The sequence below is a fragment of the Arachis ipaensis genome, chromosome B05 (assembly GCF_000816755.2).
Source record: "Arachis ipaensis cultivar K30076 chromosome B05, Araip1.1, whole genome shotgun sequence".
NCBI lineage: Eukaryota > Viridiplantae > Streptophyta > Magnoliopsida > Fabales > Fabaceae > Arachis > Arachis ipaensis.
In genome coordinates this window covers 129,437,030-129,443,104 of record NC_029789.2, presented here as the reverse complement: position 1 = coordinate 129,443,104, position 6,075 = coordinate 129,437,030, and the positions used below count along the sequence as shown (strand labels likewise).

Genomic DNA, 6,075 nt, shown 5'->3' with positions numbered 1-6,075 from the left:
AACAAACGCCCATGAATTTGGGTGTAATTACGTCAGAGCGCAGTTCAGCTAGGCTAAGACTCCACATTCGAAATCAATAAAGGAAAGATGCATACCAAGTTCAGTTAACATGCATGTATAAATATATAAGTAGCTCCAATCAGACCTCTTCTCACAGACTCTATCACTCTCATCACATGGTAAAAACCTAACCTCTAACTCGCTACCATTCCTCACTCACCTAGCCTCGTTCAACTGTTTTACCAACTCAACACTACTGAAAATAGAAATGTGACCCCTTACATCACCATCAACCTAACTATATACATCACCCTCATCAACCACAACTTGTTCCTTTCTCCCCATTACAACAAAGAAACAAGCAAAACAACAAAAAGTACAAGACAAGAAGTTCACTAACCTTTTTTAGTCATGATGTGTCCCTTGGTATAAGTCCAACATTTAGAAGACAAAACGTTCACCACACTAACAGGCAGTTGAAGGGACAAATCCAACTCCCAAGACATTCACTACCCTGCGATCGATTACCTGCTCGAAACAAAAAGAGCGAGAGAGTGGGCAACACACATAAATGCGAAGCCCAAGTACCTGAAGCCCATAAAAAAAACACGTTGACCTTGGGGGCTCCAACATAGTCTCGTAAAAGATAAAAAGCTCCAGAAGCCGAGAATAAAGAAGTTCAACCTGTTTTTTAACAGGCCAAACTTGGGGGCTGTGATCCATACCAACATACTCGACTTCAAGAGCTTTGACCGAGCTCAGCATAAACAGAAAAGTAATCTTCGGAACTCACCAACAAACCGAGATTCTCGGACCAAACAAACCACCGGATAATATCCCTAAAAATTCAATTAATAAGCTCAGCACAACGGCTGGAAATCAGGACTCCCTGGCCTATATAAGTTTACCATCCAACCCTCCTCAGGGCACACTTTTTCTGAGCAAACGCAAAGAATACACCTCTCACTAATAATCTCTTGTTGTTTTTAGTTATTTTCTCTCTATTAAGAAAAATCACTGACTTGAGCGTCGGAGTCTCTTTTGCAGGTTCCATGCCAAGGTCATCCAAGTTCCGAGGACACTCACTACAAGAAAATGGAACATTTGTAACAAAAAATTTGTATCAAATTTAAAATTGTTACAAAAAAATAGTATTTTGTAATAATAATTTGTGATTGTTACAAAAGAATAATGTTTTGTAACAACCTGTTTTATTTTGTTACAAATTATGTTAGTTTTTGTAACGAGATGGTGTTTTGTTACAAAATATTATAATATTTTGTAACAAAAAAAAAGTCGTTGCAAAAATTTAAAATATTTTGTAACAAAATATTTTTTTATTTCAAAACCTTTAATTGTTTTGTAGCAAAAAATTAATTTATTACAAAATTCAACATTGTTTGTAACAAGTTACTTAATTTGTCACAAAATATAAGTATATTTTATAACAAAAAAATTATTTCAAAATGTTAAACACTTTGAGAGTAAAAAAATTGTTTATATAATTCTTTTTAGAATAATTTTATTTTGTTTCAAAAATTAAAATATTTTACAAAGTAGTATTCTTAAAATTAATTATATTGATTGAATTTGGTTTTTAAATTAAAGCTCTACACAAACCCTAAATTCCCAATTCTAAACCCTAATTTCTAATTCACTAATCCTAACCCCAATTTCTAAAATACACAGATGTAACACCCTCCCTCTACCACCTGTTCATTCTCTACTGAGCCACATTTACCCTCCCTCATGACTCACTCACCACCGTCCTCTTCTTTCCAGATATACACCCACACACAGACTCACTTCACTCACTCTCAACCTCACCAACGCACTCACACTCAAGTTCCTCACTCTTGCTTCCTACACGCACACACAAAGAAATCGAAAGGGAGAAGAGAGAGCTCGCGAAACAGAGAGGGATGGAGCCGCGCCCTGCCGTCGACCCACGCCTCGCCCCCGCCGCTGTCCTTATCGCCAAGGAAGAGGGACGCCATCGACGCTGTTCAGGGAGGAAGGGAGAATTGCGCGAGAGCCAGTGGAAGAGGGAGCCTCTGCTGCATCACCACCGTGCCTTCATCATTGCCGAACTGCCTTGTCGTTGTTGTTAGGGATCGTCGTGAGAGGTGTCGCCATCACCGACGTGCCCTAGTGCCGTCGATAGAAGCCACAATCGTCGCCTGAGAAGAACCCGAAGAGAGAGAGGGAGCCCGCAAAGAGGAACCCGAAGCAGGAACTTTCGTGTCGCGCCGTAGATCTGTCACCATGCTACTGGGCTGTCGCCACCACCGAAGGTCCATCGTCGTCGCCCTGAGTTGTTTCTGCCGTCCAAGCCATCAATGAAAAGAGCCTTGCTACTGTGTGCTAAGTGGAAGAGGAGCCACTATCGGAAGAAGATGCCGCTGCTGCTGCTGATCTGATTTAAGGCTATTGCTGCTGCTGCGGGTTGGAACGAAGTTGAAGTCACGCTTAATTTTGTGGTTTTTGACTATCTAAGGTAGGGGATATTTTATTAAATTAAATATTTTAAACTTTGAATTCCTAAGAAGTTTACTGAATTTCACCGTCGCCGACGTGCCCTAGTGCCATCGATAGAAGCCACAACCGTCGCCTGAGAAGAACCCGAAGAGAGAGAGGGAGCCCGCAAAGAGGAACCCGAAGCAGGAACTTTCGTGTCGCGCCGTAGATCTGTCACCATGCTACTGGGCTGTCGCCACCACCGAAGGTCCATCGTCGTCGCCCTGAGTTGTTTCTGCCGTCCAAGCCATCAATGAAAAGAGCCTTGCTACTGTGTGCTAAGTGGAAGAGGAGCCACTATCGGAAGAAGATGCCGCTGCTGCTGCTGATCTGATTTAAGGCTATTGCTGCTGCTGCGGGTTGGAACGAAGTTGAAGTCACGCTTAATTTTGTGGTTTTTGACTATCTAAGGTAGGGGATATTTTATTAAATTAAATATTTTAAACTTTGAATGCCTAAGAAATTTACTGAATTATTGCAAATATATGAATGCTTGATTTATGATGGATTTTGGATGCAGAGTAAATGTGTGATTGGTTGCGTCTCTTGGTGGTTTTATGTGGTTTGAGATCTTTGTTAAAAGAACGTGTATGTTGGTATGAAAGTTTACTGAAAATGTATTGGGTGTTTGTAATTGTGAAAGCATGTTTTGTTCTTCGTTTGAAATATGTTTGAATGATGATTTTAAAGACGCTTGGTAATGCTGATTTTGGTTTTTAAGAACGATTTTGAGTTAAGATCGTGATTGTGACTGGATTGCTGGAAATTCTGGTTCTAATTTTTATGTCAGATGGTGGTTATTGAACTGTTTGTTTGATTAGGTTGTGATATATTGAATTAAGAGTTCTTGGGCAACTTTGGTTAGTCAAAAGAAAGTTAGAAATGTAGTTTTAGATGAATCCTAGGCTTGAATATAGGATTTGGTATGTGAGATTGTTGGAAATACTTTGTGCAGAATTTCTGCAGAAATCTGCATAATGTCGAGCTCGCCGTCACTGGAGGTAAGGTCATTTTGGCATATTTTCAAAAGTTTTGTTCGCATGTGGAGCTTTTTCATTTTGTGCTTACAGGTAATAAATATTGCGTTATGTATTTATGTTGTCACTCTCCCTCTACGTTAATTGTTTTTTCCTTTAATATAATGCAAAATAAGATCTACTTCTGAATAGCTAATATTTGATTAGGCAATGATTATTGTTGCATGGAATGGATCTGGGAATCCAAGTGCAATTTTTAATGGTGATGTCTTCAAGAAGGTGCTGAGTGTGTTTATAACAGCAGCCATATTGAAACTTGGACAAGATAGGGGATAGCAAATTTTACCTGAAGATATATTACTGTCTAGTGTAATTCAATAGCTAATTCTATCATTGTTGCATGTGTTTCTGTAAAAATTGCAATCATCTACCTTGCTACTTTAACCGCTGTTTTGGAACCATTTCTTCTGCCGCTATTAATGTCTAACATGCAAGAGTATCAATGGCCAGAGTCTTTCTAAACTTGTTTACTTTCAAGCTTTTTACATTATGAGGAGGTTGTTTATGGTTTTTCCTTTTTCTTTATCCTGGTTCTGTTTTTCACTTGGGCAGCTACTCTGGATGTGATTCTCAGTTGGAAAGAGAGAGAGGGAGAACTTGAAAAGAGAGAGCTCAGAGAGGGAGAACTTGAAAAGAGAGAGCTCACCACCATTTCTTCCTGTCCCCTTTTCCCTGTTCTGCTTCTACATTCCCAGGTCATTTACTGCATTTTTCTTTCAATTCTGTTAAGTTCATTTAATTCTGTTAATTTTTCTTAGTTAGACTTAGTTAAATATGCATGTTGTAGTGGATTCTAGGTTGTTAGGTAGGCTGAACATAGTTTGTAGAGGAATTAAGTCTAGAAAAATTTTACTGTTTTAAATGTGTTTGGAATAAATTTTTGTTAATTGTTTGTTGAATGATCATGAATGTTGTTTGAATTTTTGTAAATCTGTGATTGGATGATAATAATTTTTTTCTTTTCTGAATCGAATTGTGAACTGCTACTGTTATGTGAATTTAGTTTGTGCAATGATGATGATGAATTTAGATTGTGCACTCAAGTTGTTTGTTGCTTATTTCATATGGATGAATAGGTGAATTTTGTTTAATTGTTATTGTATTCATATGGATATTGATTTGATTGAGTGAATTTGGGAAATATGCTAAATTGCTGCTGAAATGCTGCCAGAATTTGTTTAAATTTGTTTCACTATTAGTTTTTTATTTAAGTTAAATCTCCTCATCTTTCTATGGATTTCAATTACACCGAAATTGAGAATTGAGACTTGTGAGTGCTCTGGTTGGTGGTCTTTTCAAGCGTGTGGCACTTATTAGAAGCTTCTCCATGACCATGAGAAAGGAGCTGAATGAACATGATGGAGTTTGTAATTTGTAGTTTATATTTTGGAGATTTATAATTTCTTGTTTTTCTTGTCCTATATATCTATCTAGTTCATTAGGGTTCTTCAATATGTCTTGTTAGTTTGTACTTTATAGTTTATATGTTGAAGATTTATAAAACAATCTTAGTTAAATGAAAGATATTTGAACTATCTATGTTATTATATATTATATAAATGTTGACTTGTTGAGTAAATTAGTTAATATATTAATTAATTAAAAAACTAATATAATTTAGCAAATTATGTGTAATTTGTATTTAAAAAAATTATTACAAAATAAATAGTGTTTTGTAACTAAAGAAAAAAATGTTACAAAATCAAATTACATTTTGTAACAAAATTTTATGATAGGAAAAAATATATTGTCACCAAAAATATTTTGAAGATCAAAATTTGTTATTACTTTTGTAACGACTATTGGTTTTTTGTATCAGAAAAATTTGTTACAAAATATAACTTTGAATTGTAACAGTTCCGTTTTTTGTTACAAAAACTTTTTGTAATGGGACATACTGCAACGGCCCTTTTTTTGTTACAAAATCCTTTTGTTTCAAAATTTCGATTTTTTGTAACAATTTTTTTGTTACAAATATTGCTTTTTCTTGTAGTGACTTTTCGAGTTAGAAGAGACCTGCCGAGGAAGCACGTGTCCGAGCTATAATTCCGAAGAAGTATCCTTGAACGGAATTGTATTATTCTTAAACTTTTTGTTTTATATTATGTATGTGATTATTGATTTATAAATTTCTAAAATTTTATTTTATTTGTTAGATTTTAATAATTATAAGAATGGGTAAGAATGAGATAAATATTTATATAGACGAATTAGTTTTTTATTATCCACAAATAAGGACAAAACGAGTTTTATGCTGATTTTTGTAGAATAGACAGAGTTGAATAAGGAGAAAATTCGCATACTGTCATCCCTATTTAATTATCTTATAAATGTTTATATTTTTTTCTGGCGTCTTTAAAGTTTTTTTTTCCAAAAAAAAAAAGCTTCTAGATGTTTATAATTGCCTCAATCAATTATATGATTTTATTAGAGAATTTGTTTTTCAGATCTTTTGTTATATTAAGTAAATTTTAAGATAAATATTTCAGATGTTAAAATATCAAAATAAGTGACTATAATT

General features: G+C 35.2%; 1 long non-coding RNA gene across 1 annotated transcript; it reads left to right on the top strand.

Annotated features, from left to right (window-relative positions):
* On the top strand, positions 2,565–4,158 carry LOC110262514. The gene is made up of 2 exons (XR_002347139.1): positions 2,565–2,928; positions 4,107–4,158. It is a non-coding gene; the product is annotated as an uncharacterized LOC110262514 (long non-coding RNA).